Genomic DNA, 22404 nt, shown 5'->3' with positions numbered 1-22404 from the left:
ATAAAAAATTGTGGTTTGATTAATATTTGTTATTTCTTTGTAATTAAATATATGATATGAATATGAATAGCTATATAATCAATATTTTATAATAGAGGATGGTAAACCATGGCTTTTGACATGGGAAAGATTGGGTCCTATCATGTGTTTTTCTCTTGTTCTTTGTGAATTTATTAGCGTATTGAAAAAAATTTATATTTAATTTGGTTGCTTATTTCTAATATTTAAGATATTGCTAGATTCACGGTTTTGGATTGGTGCTTGGTGGTTTTGAAGCTCACAGCCTACTTGGCTGCGTTTCTAGCCTCGTGACACTGCCCAGCTCGTCAACGTGGACTACGTCGGTGTGGCGACTTTGTGGCCGTCATTGGTGTTGGATTGGTTGCTAACATAGACTGGCAATTGGGTGGCGTGTCATCGAGCAGAGCATCCGGCGGCACTTTTGGCACGACTGGGGTGGCGGCAGCCTAAACAGTGAGCAGGAAGGGGTGTAGCGACGTTTGTGGCAGTAGACACCTACGTTTTCATAATGGCAAGGTATCGTCTCCATAGGGTGGGAATGGGGGATTCAGGCGGCATGTAGCAGGGTGTCGTCCCTGCAAGTACAACCTTGTTGGCAGCTGGCGAGCGGGCCATCATCTCTGCTAACGAGCAAAGCAGCGTTTTCGACAGTTGGCATAGGTGGGTAGTGGTGCAATAGGGCAGTGTGGGCTGAGCATGAGGTAGAGGCGATGGCTTCCACGATCGATAGGGTTGCGTTTGAGCAGTTAGTGTGACTGATCGAGGACATCTTGGCGGTTGCGTTTGTTGGCCTAGTGGTTGGCACATGATCGGCAGCTGGCGGGCGCTTCTTGCGGGCTATCAGGTGGCGATTGGCTGCTGGGCGGCAGGTGATGGTAGCTGCAGATCTTGAGGCGACTCTTGCATTCTGGACGACAGCTGTTGCCAGCTAGGCGGCGCCTATTGGTAGCGGCCTTAGATAGGTTCATTTTTCTTCCTTATTTTTAAAACTTTTATTTGTTTTAAAAAAACATACACTTACTCACACATTCACACATACACACACACACATTCACGCACTCTTTTTTTTTTCCCCGCAAACACACACTCACACACACTCTCTCTCGTGTAAATCTGTTCCACCCATACATATACCCTTCATGCACACATACACACACATCGACCTACACACACTGCGTTTTATAATCCACCAAACACAGGGGGCTACTCTTGCACACACAATAATACACACACACATATTTAAAATACAAAACACACAAACTTATCTAAACACTCATACACATTAAAACACACATAAACACATATACCTCGTTCACCTAATCACACTAAAATCACACATTGCCCTCATTTAAACTCACCTCATACTATCTCATACTCACCCCCATTCAGTCGCCCCACCTCAACCCTAGCTCATTCACTTGCACCACTTACTCACTCACACCACCACCCACTTGCACCACCTAGCACCTCACTCACACCACCCTACCTCACTTGCACTACTCACTCGCACCACCTTAAACCTAGCTCATTCACTCACACCACCACTCACCACTTGCACTACCTAGCATCTCACTCACACCACCTCACTCACTCGCACCACCTCATTCACATCACTCACTTGCACCATCACTCACTCACACCACCTTAACCCTAGCTCATTCACTTGTACTATCTCATTTGCATCACTCATTTGTATCCCTAGTCACTAGCACCACCTCATTTGCATCACTCGCTCACACACACATCACATATACACGTGTACTAGCTTCCCACTAGCTTATCCTTACACACTATTCATTGCATCTCACTACATCTAGAAAACTAGTGTTGCATTACATAAGTGTTGTCTTGCATTGTGCTTGTACAAGTGCAACTTGCTTCAAAAGGATAAAAGTTTGCTTTTGCATCCCAATGTGACTTGAGTACTTGAGTGTTTAAATCCATCATAAGAGAGAACATCATAAGTGCTTTGAGAATTCAACAAGCCATTTGCATCAAAACACTTTCTCATATCACCAAAATCAAACCATAGCCAACATAGTTCTCCAAAGCCTAGGCTATAAGCTCAAACACATTTCATTGTATGTGCTTGCTTCGGGGAAGTTACTATATGTATATCCTCTATTCACGTGCGTTCAAGGCCTATTTATTGAAATCATTATTTTTGAAATTTTCTTGAATAAAACATAACTCTTTTCTATTCAATCTGTAAATAATCGCTTTATATTACACCCTTTTGTATGTAAAACATGTATAAAAATGATATTTTAAAAATACCTTATATTGAACTCGCGTGATGCACACATATATTCATGAGTAACTTACCCAAGGTGCTTGCGAAATTACAAGGTGATCCTCTCTCCTTCCCGAAAGCAGATCACCACTACTACAAGGGGCGGGGGGATTTAGTGATGTTGCCCAAACGTCGCTATACACGTTGCTATGTGCACGTCGCATTGCGACACACTTAATGACACAATATGAGACGTTTTTGCATCGCTTATACGACATCTTATATGTTGCATATGTGGTAGTGAGCGTCGCTTAAGCGACAAAAAAAAGGCGTCGTTTAAGCGATGCTCAAATGTTTTTTAAAATGTGAGGACTGTGCTCTCACTCCTCACTCGCACACACACACACACACACACACACACACACACACTCTCTCTCTCTCTCTCTCTCTCTCTCTCTCTCATGCGCACATGAACGTAACTCTGAGTATAAAACAAACCTGCTCTCATATAGAACGATACATACATCGATCACTTACGCAAGACACAACATGGATCACGGTACATACTTTCTTTTTTCTCTACTGATCAGGGCTTTTTAAAAAAATATTTTATCAAACATGAGACGATTCACAAAACTTAAAAAAACACTTTGTCAAACACGAAACGATTCACAAGACCAAAATTGATGATATATATATAAATTAGTATATATACAATGTCATGGGTATGTAATGGAATGTGTTACACGAGTTTGATCAAGTATGTGGGAAAGAGTGGGAGAGGGGAGCTAGTGATCGGATGTGCTATCCGATGTGCTCTCAACATCTCCATGGGGGCCTTGGTGGCTCCGGAGATACTCATGCCGCAGCAACTCGGGTCCTCCTCATCTATCCTCCTGCCCTTTGCCTCCTCTCATGTGACAACATCCATATCTGTCTCACCATGAATCTCTTGCATGAATAAAAATCAAGTATTGACACAATTAGCAAATTGAACTATTAAAAAAATACTTGAAAAAATATCTAAAAGCAACAAAATGGATACTCACAAAAGGACGTGCCGAAGGAAGCCTCATCTGAAGGGCTTTGTACACCTCAGAAGTCGTTGTCTGAATCTGTGCTGCAGACGAGAGATGACCGTAATCTTTGGTCTATTAAAAAATAGATCCAAAGTTAGATTATTTTGGTTATTTTGCTTTCTTCTATGCTTCTAATTACATAAACAATTTGTCCACTCGAGACTCTGGCCTCGTTGGTTACTGCCTCCTATATCAGTTCATTGAAATCAAAGGACAAATTATATTATACCATTTTAACTATGTAGGAAATTTGAAGTCAAAGTACTTCAATAAAGTGATTAAAAAACGTTCTCTTTGCTGTGGAAATGTCACTCGTAAATGGTACTCCCGACGAAAGTACGTCCATGATTCCTTGAGAAATCCAACAGGCCTCTTGTTGCTGGGAGCATGTGCATACCTCCTGGTTGTGTTTAAAAAAAGAGTATCAATATACTATTTCAATTTTATATTTCTCACATTAGCACATGCGCTCTATTTGTGAGTCAATGAATAAAAGAGATCACCTTGTACACCATCATCTCCACATTACAGTCGTGGTGGTCGTGCAGCATTCGTAATTCCAGAGAGTGCTCCTTCACGTGAATCAACATCTTCATCTTATCATGAGAAGGAGCAAATTCTATGTTGGTGTGATAGATGTTGAAGCTCGTATCAGAGGCTGAAATGCCAGTGTCGTTCCCATGAGTTAGAATATGATGTTTTTGTTCATGCACCAGCGCCAATACAATGACGTTGGCCTATGGTTAGTGTTCTTTACATCCTATTTACATTATTTTGATTTTTGTCAAAGGTACATATTAGTAATCATCACATTACACATGTAGGAATATGCAACTTCACTTGACGGTGAAGATGACATCTATGGCCGAGATGCTTGTCATTCTCGTACATGGCTTGGTCATGCAATCCAGTAGAGGTGCAACTTGATATCTTGCAACAACCCCTACCTCTTCGCCTTGAGAGCAAGACGTCTTGCGATTATGCATTGCATGATCATCTATGATCTCTTGTACAAACGTACTATTGCAAGCTCTACGAAGGATGGCAAGGAGAATCACTTCCTAAAAATAGAGAAACTTTTAGCTTTTGGGGTGCTCGCTACATGATAGCTCCTTCTGGTATTCCAGATGGAGGACGTGGCCTCTTCATTGCACAAGACCTACAAGTTCCTCCCGATTTAGAGGTGACACTTATGTGCTTTTGCGGACCCATATATGGATGGGGTCCATGGAGGTTTAGAACCCCAATTCATGCCATTTTAGGGTACTGTAATGGGACTATTCCCTATGGGTAGAGAGGTTGAGTGGTGCATCCCTCTTGTTTCCCATTCTCTTTAAACCAAGAGCAGTATGGGTCTACTTTGGCTTGGGTATACCTACGCAAAGTAGAATATCCAAGACCCAATGCTAGAATGTTGTTATCAGGAGACCTTGACCACTAGGGACCCAAGTTTTAGGTCGATCCTAGTGGGTTCAGCCGCAAAAGTTCTGTTGCGAGGTGGACTTCAATTGGGCAGTTGGACTCTGGGAACCCCCAAGACAATACCACAGCATAAAGATTGAGGATCTCACCTTAACAAAACCCACGAGATGGAACCACTAAACACATGATAAAAAAATCTTGATCACTCACTCCTCATTGGGACTTCAACTTGACAACTTGAGCATTTTAAACCTTCAAGCTTAGAATTACCATTTTTAGAGAGAATCTTATGGTGAAACAACCTTGGTAGAGACTTTGACAACACGAGCTCTCAGATTCACACAACTCCTATTTTTAGGGATGGCAACCCCACACAGCAAACTGCTCCACAAAGCATGATTGGTTCAAGTAGTACAAAATCAGTTGTAGACCCTCTCTATTCTTCTTTCCTCAAAGCACACATAAATACAAACCAAATACACAGGGAATCAAAGCTTTATACGACAAATTTTCATGCCCATTCAACTGCTACAAGCGTTTCCCTGTAGAAGACATTCCATTACTACATCAAAACAGAGCTTGCACTAATATAGCAATGGATAATCATGATGACTTTCATGGTAAACCAAGTTGATGACATAGATGCTGCTAAATTCATCTATTTCCTCATAGAGCACAGAAAATGCCTCATGAAGCATTACACAGAACCGTTCATAACTTTCTAACCAGACCTCGGATTGCCAAGCTTCAAAAAGGAAAGTTGTAACTCTCTTTCCAATCTATAATTCTTCAGAACAACTCAAAGTCGAATTCCTTGATCTGCTACCCTCCTGAAAAAGCTCTGCACAGTCTACAGTCATAAATTCCTGCATGCTCTATATAGCAAACACAACTACAATGTTCCAAAAGTACAATCTTGCATTGATGAAGAGTTGCAGGGGCTTCAAACTTTACAAACCCTGATCTATTATTTTTTTGGTTGCAAATCCTTTTAGATTTCCACTAGCTCGAACCCATGCATTCAGCACTTGCTCATAATACATATTCTGTGCCTCATACCTAGTTTCAGATGTAGAGACCCTTCACTTCCATTATTCGTTCTGACGGAAAGCCTCACGCAGCAAAACTAACAAACATCACTCTCATCATGAGAAAGAACAACCCTATGCTGTCTTTCACTCATATCCATACACCAAAACTGATCTGCAAACTCTCTACCCCATGCAACAGTAGAAGAAAACAAGACAAAAAGAAGACTCTTGTTACCATCATCTGAAAACTAAGAACTCACATCAGCCCATTGACTTCAGCAGCTTTGTCATCCTACTCCTTAGCTCCAATAACTTCAGCTTCACGGTCGCTCTCTTCTAACAATTTGTTGTTCTTCTTCTTCTGAGCTTCAAATTTCTCCCTTTTTCAGCCTACAAGATTCTTCTTCTCCCTGCCTCCCTCCCTCTCTCTCTCTCTCACGCTTGTTGTGTCGAACACTTCTCTTCCCCTCTTTTTTCCAAAAAAACTACTCCTTTTTTTGTTTTTTCCCTTAATTTTCAAGTTGCCCCTTACTTCCCCTTGATTGCTAGATGGCAAACATGCCTCTTGCCACGTAAAATTCCACTTAGAAATGAGAACACATTTTCTTCTCTTCCTGCATGAAGCGCATGTCTCAAAACTGAAATATCTCAACCACATGTCGAACATGCATGATACCACTTGGGATTTCCATTTATCAACCCAACTCCCACTACGGGTAAGTGTTAGAAAGACCAAAAAAAGGATATTTGCATGTGTTACCCCACTTGACTTCACGTAGCATCATGTCCCCAGTCACTCATTTTCACTCACCATGATTAGCCACCCCCTGGTTTAGAACACAAAGTGTGAACAAACCTTTATTAAAAGTTTCAAAAACATCTAACAAAGACAAACACCCTTTTTTCTGAAAATCTGCTTCATAGAGCACATCATAGAACAACTCATAACTTTCTAACTAGATCTCGGGTTGCCAAGCTTTAAAAAGAAAATTTGTAGCTCTTTTTCCAATCTATAATTCTCCAAAGTAACTCTAAGCCAAATTCTTTGATTTGCTGCCCTGAAACAACTGTGCATAGTCTATAGTCATAAATTCTTGCATGCAGTCCACTTCAGACATCGACCTTCCAAAGAACATAACTTTCGCATTCTTGCTCGGATCAACACCAAACTTGTCAGAAATCTTTAGTAGGTGTCAAATCACACTTTGAATATACTATCCATCATTTACAACCATGTGATCAATACCAGATTTCAGAAAACTAAATCTTTCCCAAACAGTAAACTGGAAGTAACCTACTTTATGTATAGTATGTACATTACTTACGTCCCCTTGAGTTACAGGATTCTACATATATATTTCTTTAGAGACAGAACCCATTGATTTTACTATTGTGAACATTCCCATCTAAATCTTGTAGCAAGTAAGTGCCATTTTCAAACTTCAGCTTGTTGATGAGGAAAGGCCCTTCCCATCTAACTCGAAACTTGTTTTGAAAAGTAGAGTCCAAGCTACTATCATATCTCATAACTAGCATTCCCTCTACAAGATTCTTCTTTCCGAGCTGTGTATTAAACCAATCCCTTCTCTTCACAATTTGTTTTTCGTAACAATCCATTGATTATTGCCTATCCAATTGTAGGGTATGTAAGTTCAATCCTCTGTCAATTCCCAATTTTATTTTATCTAACTGATGCTTTCTTACAAACTCCATTGTAGGGAACATGACATTCATAGATAATAAAGCATCTTGACCATATACTAACTGAAAAGGGGTGAATCCTGTACTTATCTTCTGCATTGTTCTACTAGCCCACAAAGCTTGATGTAGATAATTGTCCCAATCTTTAGGATGATCTTCCATCAGCTTAAAGAGAATCTTCTGTAACGTTCCATTGAATGCTTCCACCAATCCATTGCACTGAGGGTAATAAGGAGTAGCAAATCTGTGTTTCAAGTCTAGTTTCCCTGTTAATTCTCTCAATATCTTATTTTTGAAGCCAAGACCTTGATCTATCACTATTTCTAGTGGTATTCCAAATCTGTAGCATATGTCCTCCATGAGGAACTGAGCTACATCCTCTTTCTTGCAATTCCTTGTAGCCTTATCTTTAAGACATTTGGTCATATAATCAACTGCAGTAATAATGTAAGAATTTCCTATTTTTGTACCAGGCAAAGGTCCAATAAAATCCAGACCCCACTTCTCAAACGGTCCATAGGCAACAATGGCTTTAGCAGGTTCTGGAATTAGTATCCTTTTTGCATATGACTGGCAACCATTACAACTTTTACACCAATGAGCAACATTAGCACTTAGCCTAGGCCAAGTAAGTCCTGCTAGCAGAATTTTCCTTTTGGTAAGCTCAAAACCGAATTGACCACCACGTGCTTCCTCATAGGAAGATAAAAAAGTAGGAATCTCAGAACTATCTAGTACCCTTCTTAGTACATTATCAATCCCCTTCATGTACAACTGATAATTTATGAGCACATATGCCCTAGCCTTTCTGATAATGGCATACCTTTTCTATTTATTAGCCAATGACTTTAGCTCCCAAGTTTTTAGAAACTCTTCAATCAAGTGAAGGCTCTCCTAGATCTCATATCTAGGATTATCCACCCTCATTGCTACAACATATTGGGAAAGAGCATTTTCAACCAATTCTTGAGTTCTATGGTTGTTCTCCCTACCAATATGCCAAATTTTAAATTTTTGTAGCTGCCTCATGAGGCCTTTTATCTTAAATAGCCAGTTCTTCAAAATATTGGCTTTCCAAAAAATTTGAACCTATCTGACCACCAACATAGCATCTCCTTTTGCAACTATCTTCTTGTATCCCAACTGAATACACTATTTTAGGCCAACATGTAAACTCGCATATTCAGCTTCATTGTTACTTTGTATCTCTTTACTCTCTTGACTTCTAGAAAAAAGACTTCTCCATTTTCAGCATCCATAATGACAAAACCCAATCCTCCCTTTTTCTGCACTCTTCTGAACTGCCATAAAAAAACAAGGTAGCTTCTTTATCCGTCATCTCCTCATGAATTTGTGGATGTGGAATCAGTTTTCGTCTTATAACAATTGCACTTTCAACAGGTTCTTTATAAGTCAAGATATCATCCAAGCTAGCTCTTACAATATCCTCCTTCAAACATGGAAATTCAAATTCTTGCAAAGCCAATAGCCACTAAGTAACCCTTGGAGCATTTTCAGCAAATTGCAAAACCCGTGGAAGCAACTGGGAAACTAGTAAGTACTACAAATGGTTTTTGAGTCAAGTATGATTTCCATCTTTTAACTACATATACCAACCCTCATACCAACAATTCTTCTTCCATCCAAGATTTTTCAGTTGCTCCAATGGATCTACTTATATAAAACACTGGCCTCATATAATACATCCCCTTTCCCTTCTGCATTAAAATGGCCTCCACTGTATTTTTCCCAACACTGATACTAATGAAGAGAAGTTCATCCCAGTTTGGAGGCATAAGAACTGGCAAAGTGCTTAACTTTTCTTTAATATGCGAGAATGCATCCTCTTCAACTTGTGTACAAACTAAAGGATCCCTTTGAGTTGCTTTCTATATTTAAGGATATACATATTCAGCCAGCATATGGAACGACCTTGATAGATACCTCAACCTTTGAACAAAGCTCACCAGTTCTTTTACAGGTTTTGGAGAATCCATAAGAAGTAAATCCTCAACTTTTTTAGGCTTAGGTGAAATACCATTAGCAAACACTTTATGACCCAAGAGTATCACTATAGTTCTTGTTATTTTACATTTATTAGGGTTCAATTGACCACCATCCTCATCAAGTCTACAAAAAGCTTCATCAAGTTTTTTAGAGTGTAATGCCCTTGAGCTGTACAGATAAAATTCATCCATAAATACTCACAAATATTTCGCAATGAAGGGGCAAATACCCAACTAACCCATCTTGAAAAGCTAGTGTATGCATTCATTAGACGAAAAGGAATCACTCTATAACATAAGAATCTCCATGGGGTAATGAATGCTGTTTTCTTCTAATATTTTTCTGCTATTTTGATTTGGAAATATCTAGAGTATCCATCACAAACACTATAAAATTCACGACCAACCACTTGATCCAAAATCTCATCCTGAAACGGAAGAGGATAGTAGTCCCTCTTAGTAGCTGCATTAAGAGGCTCAAAATCAACACATACTCTCCACTTTCCATTCTTCTTTGGTCTAATTACAACAGGAGATACCCATCTGCATCATCAACGTGATGATACCCACTCTGCATCATCAACATGATAGATATATTCAGTATCAAGAAACTTCTAAATTTCAGCTCTTTAAGTACATTTTCCTAAATTGTACCAAGTCTCTTAAGTTTTTGAGCCACTGGTTTATACCCTTCTTTCAACTTGATATGGTGCATAATGTTGTTAGTACGCCTCAATTGGTGATATACTATAGCAAATAGTTTGGGTACACCTCAATTGGTGATATACTATAGTAAATAGTTTGGGTATTTCTAAAAAATGGCTGAATATTCATCTCTTTCATCATTAGTCAAGTCATTTTCCAACATATTCATAAGCTTAGGCAGTCCAACATTCATTTCAAGTTACTGATCACATGTTTCGTCCATGAAGTCTGTACTTCCTGTAGCAATATTTACCACTTTTTCCTCTCTTTTTGAACCTTGGATTGACAACCCAAAAAGGTCAACATCCCTACAGAGTAGGTTAGCTTCCCATTCTCTATCTTCCTCGTCAAGGTTGGAGTTTTTTGAATCACTACTTTCATAACCTCCAACATCACTTTCATGTCCATTTTGAATGACAGACCCTATTTTCATGTCAAAGATCACCCCCTTATGAGTTGGCTTCTCTAGATAAAGTTCCAATTAACCTCTATACCAGTCTTCTCTGGATCTCATACCAATCAACCACGATCATCTCAAAATGAGAGGATATGCCCCAAGTTTTGCAGGCATAATATGGAAATCCAAACATGCTCTTTGACCTCTAATGTTGATTTCCAAGTTCTCAATGACTCCCAAGCATTTCACTTTTGAGCTATTTGCCATTTTAACCTTAAACAATGACTTCCATGTCATTTTAAGATGCATTTGCAACATTGCTTCTTTAGTGATTACACAAACTTGCGCACCACCATCAACATAAACTTGATCAATTTTCCTTCCATGTATCCATGCATCCATGACATGTATAATGTCTTTCACATCTGATAGTACACCACCCCAACATGCCCAGTTTGGGTTTTTCCTTTCCTGATGCTAACCAAACCATGCCATTGCCTCCTCAAAGATGAGTTCATTTGTAGTAGCTAACCATATGTAACATTAGCCTTTTTACCTTTTGAATCCTCAAGCAGGTTGTAAGGATCTTGATTGACTCCCAAAGAAACTTTCTCCCATTTGAATCTTCCTTCGTTGTCTAGCTTTCTTGCTAGTTTCTAGATCATTTGCAACCTGTTTTCCCTTTTTAATCCTTGCTAACCTTTCAATATCCCTCTTTGACTCTCTTATTAGCTAGAACATTTTCATTTTCCCCATCATCAGACATGCTGGTTTTGATCAAATTCATACCCGATGTGCCTTCATTAGGTTTTCTTTTCAATTGTTGCCTAGCTAGTTCAAGTGGCCTTTGTTCTTGTTGAGGTCCATCTCCCCTCCTATTCTTATTGGATAAGGGAAATCAGGAGTGAAAGGGAGCGACGGATCGAAGGTTGGATTCGAGAGCTATGGCGGGAGATCAAGAGCAAGAAGGGGAGAGACTAGAAATAGGAACTCCAACAGTCACAATGTGTGATCGGGCCTTCCTTCATTCAACCTGTCACTAAAAGAATAAAGAATAAAGTGACAGTGATGGGCGCCCGCCACCTACAGTGTGCAATGGCGGTGACTGTTAGTGTAGTAATACACGGGCGGCTAGGCGGAGGCGCCTTTACCCCCAACAACCTCTCACTTAAAGGCGAATCTGTCCTAGTGAGGAGTGAAAAGAAAAAGAAAAAGACAGTACAACATGTACACATGTACAACAGGATGAGAAAAGACGTCATCTCATCCCACTCCCATCAACCTTCTGAGGAAGGCAAAGCTCTCTGTAGAGAGGCTTTTCATGAGCAGATCTGCAGGATTTTGGTCAGTCGAGATCTTCACAATATCAACAGACTTGTCCTCAATGACCCCGCGTATGAAGTGATACTTCAACTCAATGTGTTTTGTCTTCGCATGGAAGATCGGATCCTTGGCTAACTGAATAGCACTCATAGAATTCGAATGTAGTGTAGGGATAGCATCAATACCAAGGTCAGCAACTAAACGACCCAACCAAATGGCATCCTTGTAAGCCTTAGTGGCTGCAACATACTCGGCCTGTGTAGTAGAAAGGGCTGTGCATTTCTACACCTTGGACATCCAAGAAACAGCACCTCCAGCATAGGTGAATACATAGCCGGAAGTGGACTTCCTACTATCTACATGTCCTACATAATCAGAGTCAGTGTATCCCACGACTCCTGTATCCTGGCTACCATAGCATATGCACAAATCTACAATGCTCTTCAGGTACCTCATGATATCCTTCATGATATCCCAACGCTTCTTGCCAGGTGTAGCCATATACCGTGCCACAACACCAACTCCAAAGGAAATATTTGGACGAGTGGCTATCATGGCATACATAAGACCGCCCATTGTGGATGAACAGGGAATCTTGGCCATCTTGGCCTTCTGCTCTTCTATCTACGGACAATCAGCTTGTGATACCTTCACATAAGAAGGCAATGGACAGCCAATAGGCTTTACATCCTGCATGTGGAAGTGCTCAAGGACTTAATCAATGTACTCCCTCTGTGATAAGTAGAGGAGTCCCTAATGCCTATCGCGTGTAATGTGCATACCAAGTATGTGAGCGGCCTGTCCCGGATCTTTCATCTCAAAGCTCTTCTTGAGCTGAGCCTTAAGAGCATCTAGCTCATCATGAGCGTTCCCTGCTATCAACATATCATCCACATAGAGTACCAAAATCAATAAAGAACCATCACGAGCTTTCTTCGTTTAAAGACACAGATCCATAGCACTCCAGCTATAACCTTGTGATTGCATAAAGGCATCAAACTTATGATACCACTCCCTAGGTGCCTATTTCAAGCCATAAAGACTTTTCTTCAATTTGCACACTAGGTGCTCCTTGCTAGGTTCTGCGAAGCCCTTAGGCTGCTCCATATAAATCTCATCATGCAAGTCCCCATGTAAGAAAGCCGTCTTGACATCCATTTGACATAAATCCAAGTCAAGTTGAGTAACCAAAGCCAAGACTAAGTGCAGGGTAGTCATCTTAACCACAGGAGAAAAAACGTCATCAAAGTCCACACCATGCTCCTGCTTAAAACCATTTGCTACCAATCTAGCCTTGTATGCCGGCTTGGGGTGTCCAGGGGTACTTTTTACCTTGTACACCCACTTGCATGGCAAAGCCTTCTTGCTTGTAGGCAAGGAAACCAAATCCTAAGTGTCATTCTTATGCAGGGAGTCTATCTCAGACTGCATAGCCCTCTCCCAGGAGTGACTGCTACCCCTGCGCATAGCCTCATCATAGGTGAAAGGCTCTCCTGTATCTGTAACCAAGACATAATGCATCGAGGGCTGAAATCTATCAGGTGGGTGTCTGTCTCTAGTAGACCGTCTCATGGCAGGTTTTGCTGCCACTGCCTGTCCAACACCCTGACCATGAGCATCTGCTGCAGCTGTAGGCTGTCCAATTGGTTGTGCGGGAGCTCTCGGCTCCTCCTAAAATATGACCCTGTGGATCTCAACAACTCTCTCAGGTTGCCTATGCATTTTGTCTTCATGGAAGACTACATCATGATTGGGGATGATTTTTCGCACCTACGGGTCCCAGAGACGGTAACCCATCTCGCTTGCATCCCCATAACCAAGGAAAATGCATTTGACACTCTTGGGATCCAACTTACTTCTCTTGTTCGTGGACACATGGCAAAATTCCTCACATCCAAAGATACAAAGATGCACATAAGAGGGAGGTTTTCCTGTCCATACCTCCTCTAAAACTTGGAAATCCAAACCACTAGAGGGTGATTTGTTTATGAAATGCATAGTTGTACTAACTGCCTCAGTCCAAAATCTCTATGGTAGGCCTACATGGCTAAGCATGCTACGTACATGCTCCTGGATGGTTCTATTCATCTGCTCAGCCAAACCATTCTTGGGGGGGGGGGGTGTAGGGGGTGGTCAACTGACGCTTAATACCCCTCTCATCACATAATTGCTCAAAAGCATGTGAGACATACTCACCCCCATTATCTGTCCTTAGGCATTTTAGCCTATAGCCCAAACTGGTTCTCAACCAATGCAAGCCATCTCTGAAACACAGCCAAGACATCATATTTTAGCTTAATGGAATAAGTCCAAACTTTTTGTGAAAAATAATCTATGACCGTAACAAAATACTTTGCACCACCCATAGACTGACAAGGCATGGGCCCACAAACATCCGAATGTACCAATGCCAAGGGCTCACTCATGCATGGCCTACCATACTTCTTATGCATAGACCTAGTCTGCTTGCCATAAAGACAATGCTCACATGAATCAAAACATGCATAATCAAGGGGCGGTAAGTACTGCAAACTAGAAAGCATTTTCATTCCCTTCAAAGACATATGGCCCAAACAAGCATACCAAAGAGATACATGTGGGATAGAACCCACAGACAAAACATGATCAAGGGAAAAAGTTGATACAATCAAGGGGTAGAGACTGCTAGCCTTGGCACCTCTCGCAACCACAAGTCTTCCACAAGTGATCTTCCATGCAGAGTCTCCAAAACATACATGATATCCTGCGTCATCAAGCTATCCAACTGACATGAGACTGCATGTCAAAGCAGGTACATGACGTACATCTTGCATAACAAAATTGTTGCCAAAAGAAAACTGTAGCCTAACATCACCAATGCCCACAATATCAAGAGAGCTGTCATCACCCAAGTACACAGAACCCGAAACAGTACGGTATGAATGAAACCACTCTCGGCAAGGTGTCACTGAAAGGATGCAGCTGAGTCCAAGAGCCAACATTATGCATACATAGAGTGTATCTCTGTCGTCTGCGAAGCACTAGAAGAAGCTGCAAGGATATAATCATCATCATCAACATCCTCAGGTTGCATAACATTGATCTCTTCAATTTTAACACTTGACTTTGCAGACACTATGCTGCGATAAGAAGACTTATCCTGCACTTTGTCTTTCCCCTTATATTTGCGCCTTTCATTGCGCAATTCATGGCATTGTTGCCTAATATGGCCCTTTTTCCCACAATGGTGACAAGTAATATCTGCATTCCTACCACGGGATTTACTACATGACTTTCCATGAGACTTGGACTGAGATTTTTGAGAATCCCGTCCACAGCCACTGCCACTGCCACTTCCATGCTTTCCATATCCCATCCACAGCAACTGCCACTGCCATGCTTTCCATATCGCGTCCACGGCCACTGCCACTGCCATGCTTTCCATATCCATCATTCTTACCTCTAACTGTCATAGCATGCGACACACGAGAGGCATCCAAATTCTTATGGTTAACCTCTTCTTGCAGAAGAGCACTCTCAACATCAGATAATTTCAAGGTAGCAGTAGAGGCACATAATGCAGTGTGGAATACATCCCATGACTCATCAAGAGTACCAAGCAAGAAAAGAGGAGTGACATCCTCTGCAAAAGTGATGTCCTGTGAAGTCAAATTCTTGAGTATAGCATGGAACTGGCTCAAGTGAGCAAACATAGTCACATTCTCCTTCATGTGCAGATCCATAAGCGGCTTTAGCGAATACATTTGACTCGCTGGACTTTTCTTGTCATAGAGATTCTTGATTTTATTCCACAACTACCATGCACTCTGTTCTTCCTCAAATACATTGTAGTGAACCTGCTCTGTGAGAGACAATACAATGGTGGACTTGCATAACTCATCAAGCTCAAGCCATTCCTCATCTGGCATAGTTGCAGGTGGATGTCCACTTAACCTCAAAGGTTTGATCTATGATTTCTGTACCAATACCTGCCAAATTAGGCTCTTTCAATAAGAGTTATTCGTACCATCAAGCTTAGTGATGTTGAAAATAGCATGATTAGTGGACAAACTCACCATAATGCTGGCTGGAAGACTGTAGACAGTTCAAAACTGCTTGTTGTTTACTGTAGAAAATGACCAAATAATCACCAAAATTGAGGAAAAATGGCAAGGAAAGTGGAACCAAAGTTGCTGCCCACCAAGTGCTAGTGAAAGTACATCATTTTAGAGTGTTTTAGCTTGAAAAATCCATGTTAGTCCGTACATATATGCTTGCTGTAATAAATTTTAGATTTCAGTAAAAGAGAGCTAACAGTGCCGAAATCAGATCCCAAGGCAATCAGATATGGCCAAGACCAAAGACGATATCATGCGGGCATAGCATAAGCATATGACAGTCGATAAGCATGAATCCAACACCCAAGTATGTCATACAAAGATCTGCCTGATAGGCACACCCTCCAATCAACAGGGCAAAGTGTTCCTGCCACTACTAAAACTTGACACAAGTAGGTGTCAGTTCACAAAGATACGGATCTAAAATTGAAACTTAGCTCATAAGCATACAGTGAACCAAGAGATATGATGTACCATCCCAAAAGGTAAGAAGTCCCAAAGTTTCAAGTGTCTGTAACTGCTCAATGGCATGTAACGGCTCAATGCATAAAAGTACCACCTACTCAATGTCTGACAAGCATTCAAGAATGCTCCCACTAGCACAAAAGCCATATGTACGAGCTCAAGAGCTCAAGCCAAGGCAAGACACAGTGCCAATGACATAAGTCCAAGATAATACATCAATAGTACATCCTGAACATGTAGGCGGTAGAGCATCCGTATGTAGCATCTGCAAGCATGTAAGACATCAAATACATCCCAATCCAAAGTCTGACAAGCCAAGTAACATCCAAGACTACTCCAGATAATCCAAAATGTATCCAAGGTGGAGCTTCAATGAGCACTCAAGCTCAACGTATGCATAGGGTAATCAACCGTGACATAAGCATCAAGCAGTAGGCAACGGGTATGCATAAACCCAAGAAGCATCACTGTCAAAGCATATATCAATGTCAATAAGTGCTGGCTGAAATAAGCTCAAGCTTTGAAAAGCATCCGGATTCAATGACAAGCTCAAAGTCATCCCTCAATGATCAATACATCATAGCATAACCCAAGACATACATTCGGAACCAATAGGCATATGTCAAAGCATGAAAGATAGCTTCAGCCCAAGAGTATTCAGCATGCATTTACTATTATAAAATGTGTATTTATAGCCCCAAAATCAAGCCAAAATCATAGCATTACATGTAGCTTCAATCCCCCAATCAATCGGGATGCAACAGGCATCAAACCGGTTATGTAGTCATGCCCAAACAAGCATAGGCATACAAATACATGCTGTCTCAAACCTGAAATCTGTTGCAGAAGATTATGTCATCAGAATTTGGCAAATCTGACATCACCATCACGTCCAGAGCGTGCAAAACTCCAGCTTAGACTCTTACCTTGCCTGAATCGGGTTCTGAATGCCCGAGATATGACAAAATGAGTGATTTTTGGGCCAGATTTTGAAATATGCGCAAAAAAAAACGTGAGCTGGCTCAGAAGTCTGCTGTTCCACATGTCAACAATGGGGCCCAAAGGGGACACAAATGAGGGCCAAAGAAGGCCTACACCAAGCCTCAGCAAGCCTTGATAGGCTGGAAGCAAGATCCAGGTGAAGGAAGCTCCAAGAGGTGTGAGCTATGGCTGCCCATAACTTGTTTACAACATGTGAGACCTGAGAACTGAAGTAAACCCTGAAAAAAATGATCAAATACATCTAATGTAATGCCCTAAAGGTGCCCAACAATGCCGGGAAGGTGCTCGAGAAGCCGAGGAGTGACTGGAGCTCGAAGGAGTTAGATATGGCTGTCGGGAAGGAGACCCAATGCAACTAGGGAGTCGATGGGATGCTGAGAATGCCACAAATCAAGCTCAAGAGTCAAAAAGAAAAGCTCTGATACCAGTTGAAAGGAAGCGACGGATTGAAGTTTGGACTCGAGAGCTATGGCGGGAGAGCAAGAGCAAGAAGGGGAGAGACTAGAAAGAGGAACTCCAACAATCACATGTTGAGATATCGAGCTCCACTCGTGATATGCCAAGGTGACCGTTGTGTATTTATGTCACCGACTTGTCAGTTGCAGACGCGGTTGGTACACTGCCCATGAATAATAGCTATATGATAGCTATCCTTATCTACTCTAGTTCGTGGCTCAGCTAGTATGCCACCTTAGTTAGTTGAGTTTGGTTTGAGACCCATATATAGGGTTCTTCTACTTCTTTGTACTTGAGTTCTTTTGGCTTACACAACTAAGAAGAGGAAAACTGTTTTCAGCCTCCACCCTTGTGTGTATTCCCCCATTGTGCAAGCAAGAAAGCTTCAAGTGAGACTCCTTCCTTCTCTCCCACAATCTTGACATGGTATCAGAGCCTTGTTCGTGGTAAGGAGCTCAAGAAAGCAAGCCAAGCTCGCGGTGTTTTGGTAAGAGGAGTAGTGTTGCTTTCATTTTCTGTTTTGGGAGCAGATCTCTGCAGATAGCATAGCTGGAAAGTGCAGGAGTGCATTGTCTCAGGTTGAGACGCCCTTCACGACGAAGCAAGAGGGCAGTATATGCTGCGGGAAAGGGCTTTAGCTTTGGCGACCTTGTTTTTTTTATTTGAGGCCATTTCGGGGCCTGTTTTGGAGGCGGAAGTTTTCTGCACGCACTCAGGAAAAGGCCCAGTTTTATGCTGTGCAGTCACTATTCTACAGGTCGGTGAAAAGTTACTATAGAAATTGCATCGTATGCTTGTGTGCAGAGATATTGGGAGTTACAGAATCATCCTTGGTTCCTGTTTATGCAAAATCATCACTAGGAAGTGACTGTGTGGTAAAATACCACTTTTGCCAGTTTGCAGATTTGCCCTTGTGAGGGTGAAGCTGTGTTTTTTGCAGTGACAGAATTTTTTGCAGTGTTCTGTAATGGCGTCTGATTCTCTTTCACAGATTGTCACTGAAAAGCTTGACAAGAACAACTTCCAAGCATGGAAGTTTAGAATGACGAATTTCCTTATGGGAAAAGGATATTGGGAATTTGTTGCAGGAAATGAAGAAGAACCAGTTCTTCCTGATGTTGCCAATCAACAGCAAATGCAGGCATTTAAAGAATGGCATGAGAGAGCCAAGAAAGTTATGTATTGGCTGTCTATCAGCATTTCAGACTCTATGATTGTGCATATTCAGGATGCAAGTACACCAAAGGAGGCATGGGATACTTTGTCAAAAATGTATAGCACAAATACGCAAGCCAGGAAAATGCAGCTCAAGCAAGAGTTGCATAATGTACAAAGAGAAAATATGAACATCAATGACTCCCACATGAAGGTGAAGAAGATTGCAAATGCACTTGCTTCCATTGGGTCGCCAGTGGAAGATGATGATTTAGTTTCTATGACCTTGAATGGTCTAGGAAAGGATTATGCACAGTTTCGGACATCCATTTCAGTTCGTGAAAGATTTCCTGATTTTGAGGAGCTGATTGCTCTTCTAATTTCTGAGGAGCAGAGAAATGGTGGTGCATCTTCTTCAGGAGGAACTTCAAAAGAAGCTATCTTCTACTCAAATGCTGGAAGAGGTAGAGGCAGAGGTAGAGGAGGCTGATATGGAGGCCATGGTAGAAATCAGAATATGCAGCAAACTCAAGAAAACTAGTCCTATGGAGAAGGACGTGGTAACTCTAGAGGCAGGGGGAGCCAAAGAGGTCATGGTGGATGGCAAAGAGGCCAAAATGTAAACAGTAATGTTGAATGCTACTACTGTGGTAAAATGGGTCATATAGCTAAAGACTGCTATAAAAAGCAGAATGACATCATGAATGGAAAACTGCAACAAGGGAATTATGCATCTTCTAGTAGACAGGGTGATGACAGAAATGAGCACTTGTTTATGGTGTAGCACATGAACAATTCTGTGACAAGTGCAGAAGAAAGCAATGATGTATGGTATGTTGACTCAGGTGCATCAAACCACATGACAGGTCATGCAGAATGGATGGAGGATGCAAGAAAAATGGAAAAACCAGGATTTGTGAAGACTGGTGATGATACTGTACATCCTATTGTGCAGATTGGAAAAATTCCTTTGTCTATGCAGGATGGGAAAAAGAAATACCTGTCCGATGTATTTCATGTCCCGAATATCACCAAGAATCTGGTTTCTGTTGGTCAAATGGTTGAGCAGGGCTTGCAGGTCAGATTTAATCCTCATGGATGCTTTGTTGAGGATATGAAAAATAAAGGTCGCTTGATAGCAAAAGGAAAGAAGAAGGGCAGAATGTTTACATTGGATGCAGACATGTCTGAATTGAGTGCAGCAATGTTTGCACATGGGACCGGTGTAGTTGCAGATATTGATATCTGGCATAAACGCATTGGTCATGTTAATGTACAACGACTTAAATCAATGCAGGCCCAAAATATTGTTGCAGGTTTGTCGAAATTCAAGGTTGCAGAAATGCATAAGGTATGTGAAGCCTGTCAGTTTGGAAAATAGGCAAGGAAACCATTTCCTAGACATGTTCAAGAGAGCAAGAAGCCATTGGAATTAATCCACTCTGATGTGTGGACAACTAAAGCTGCATCTCTTGGAGGCTGTCATTATTTTGTCAGTTTTATTGATGACTATAGCAGAAAAGTTTGGGTGTATTTTATGAAAAATAAAAGTGAAGTTTTTGGGCATTTCAAAACTCTTAAAGTGATGGTTGAAAAAGAAACAGGCCTGCAGATAAAATGCCTAAGGCCAGATGGAGGGGGAGAGTACCTCTCAAATGAGTTTGCAAGGTTCCTGCAGGAGCATGGCATAAAGCAGCAATATTCATGCAGTCATACCCCACAACAAAATGGAATTGCAAAAAGGAAAAACATGCATATTGGAGAGGTATCTCGTGCCATGCTCAATGAAAAAGACTTGCCATATTTTTATTGGGATGAAGCAGTTGCTACAGTAGTCTACATAATGAACAGGACTCCCACTGCAACAATACATGGAATGACTCTAGAGGAGAGGTATACTGGTAGGAAATCAGATATTTCTCATTTGAAAATTTTTGGTTGCATTGCCTATGTACATGTGCCAGATGAGTTGAGATCCAAGTTGGATCCAAAAGCTGAGAAGTGCATCTTTATTGGTTACTCTTTGCAGCAAAAAGGGTATGGATGCTATAACCCTTCTACTCGTAAGTTTACAGTGAGCAGAGATGTTGTTTTTGATGAGATGAGTAGCTGGTATAAACTAGTAAATGTGATTGATGATGTAGATGCACAAAATGGTAATGCTGCACAGAATTCATAGCAGCAGTCACAAAATATTAGTGGACCTGGAGCGTCCTCTAGTAGTAGTTCACATTCTTCGCCATGGACAGGCAGATTGAGATCAGGAGAATCTTCTCAAAGCAATGCAGATAGTGGTATGCAGGTATCACGAAAAGGAAAAGAGAAGGTTGATCAGCCCATGTTTGATGTGAATGCAGGTCACTCTTATGTGGATGGTGAATCCAATGGCTCAGAACAGAGCATTGAGGATGAGTTGGGTATTCCTTCTATTGTTACACTTGGAGTAAGGAAGACCAGGGATGTTTTGAGAGCACCTGGGAGTGAACCTATTTTGCGCAGGTCTACGAGAGTTAGGTAGCCTGTGGATAGGTTGAAATATGATGGATTTACAGCCATTCACTATGTATATATGGTCAAAGTGATATAGGAATCAGAATCCACTTCTTTTGAGCAAGCCATGGGAAAAGAAAAATGGAAGAAAGCCATGGATGAAGAAATGGATGCCTTGGAAGCAAATGCTACATGGGAGTTAGTACCTTTGCCTAAAGGTAAGAATGCAATTGGCTGTAAGTGGGTTTATAAGGTGAAGCACAATGCAGATGGTTCTGTGAACAGATGCAAGGCAAGATTAGTAGTCAAGGGGTATGCACAAACATATGGCATTGACTATGAAGAAACATTCAGTCCGGTTGCAAGGATGGCAACCGTAAGAGCAGTCATTGCTATGGCTGCATCAAAGGGATGGTCTTTACATCAGATGGATGTAAAGAATGCCTTCTTGCATGGTGATTTGCAAGAAGAGGTCTATATGGAGCAGCCACCAGGTTATGTGCATGCTGTTCATCCTGAGTTTGTTTGCAGGTTGAAGAAAGCCTTGTATGGCTTGAAGCAAGCACCTAGAGCATGGTCTGACAAGATAGGACAGTATCTTGTCACTATTGGCTTTCATATTTCCAAGGCAGATTTCTCACTTTATGTGAGAAAAACAGAGAAAGATATTATGCTACTTGTCATTTATGTTGATGATTTGATTATGACAGGTGATAGTGATGAAGATATCCTTCATGTGAAAATGCTATTGAAGGAGAAGTTTGAGATGAAGGATTTGGGAGAGCTGCGTTATTTCTTGGGCATTGAGGTGATTAGATCAC

Source organism: Lygodium microphyllum, chromosome 27 (genome assembly GCF_053477565.2).
Source record: "Lygodium microphyllum isolate KBCC chromosome 27, Lygodium_microphyllum_v1.1.10, whole genome shotgun sequence".
NCBI classification, from domain to species: domain Eukaryota; kingdom Viridiplantae; phylum Streptophyta; class Polypodiopsida; order Schizaeales; family Lygodiaceae; genus Lygodium; species Lygodium microphyllum.
The sequence above is the reverse complement of the archived record's forward strand: the minus strand, read 5'-3'. Positions refer to the sequence as shown.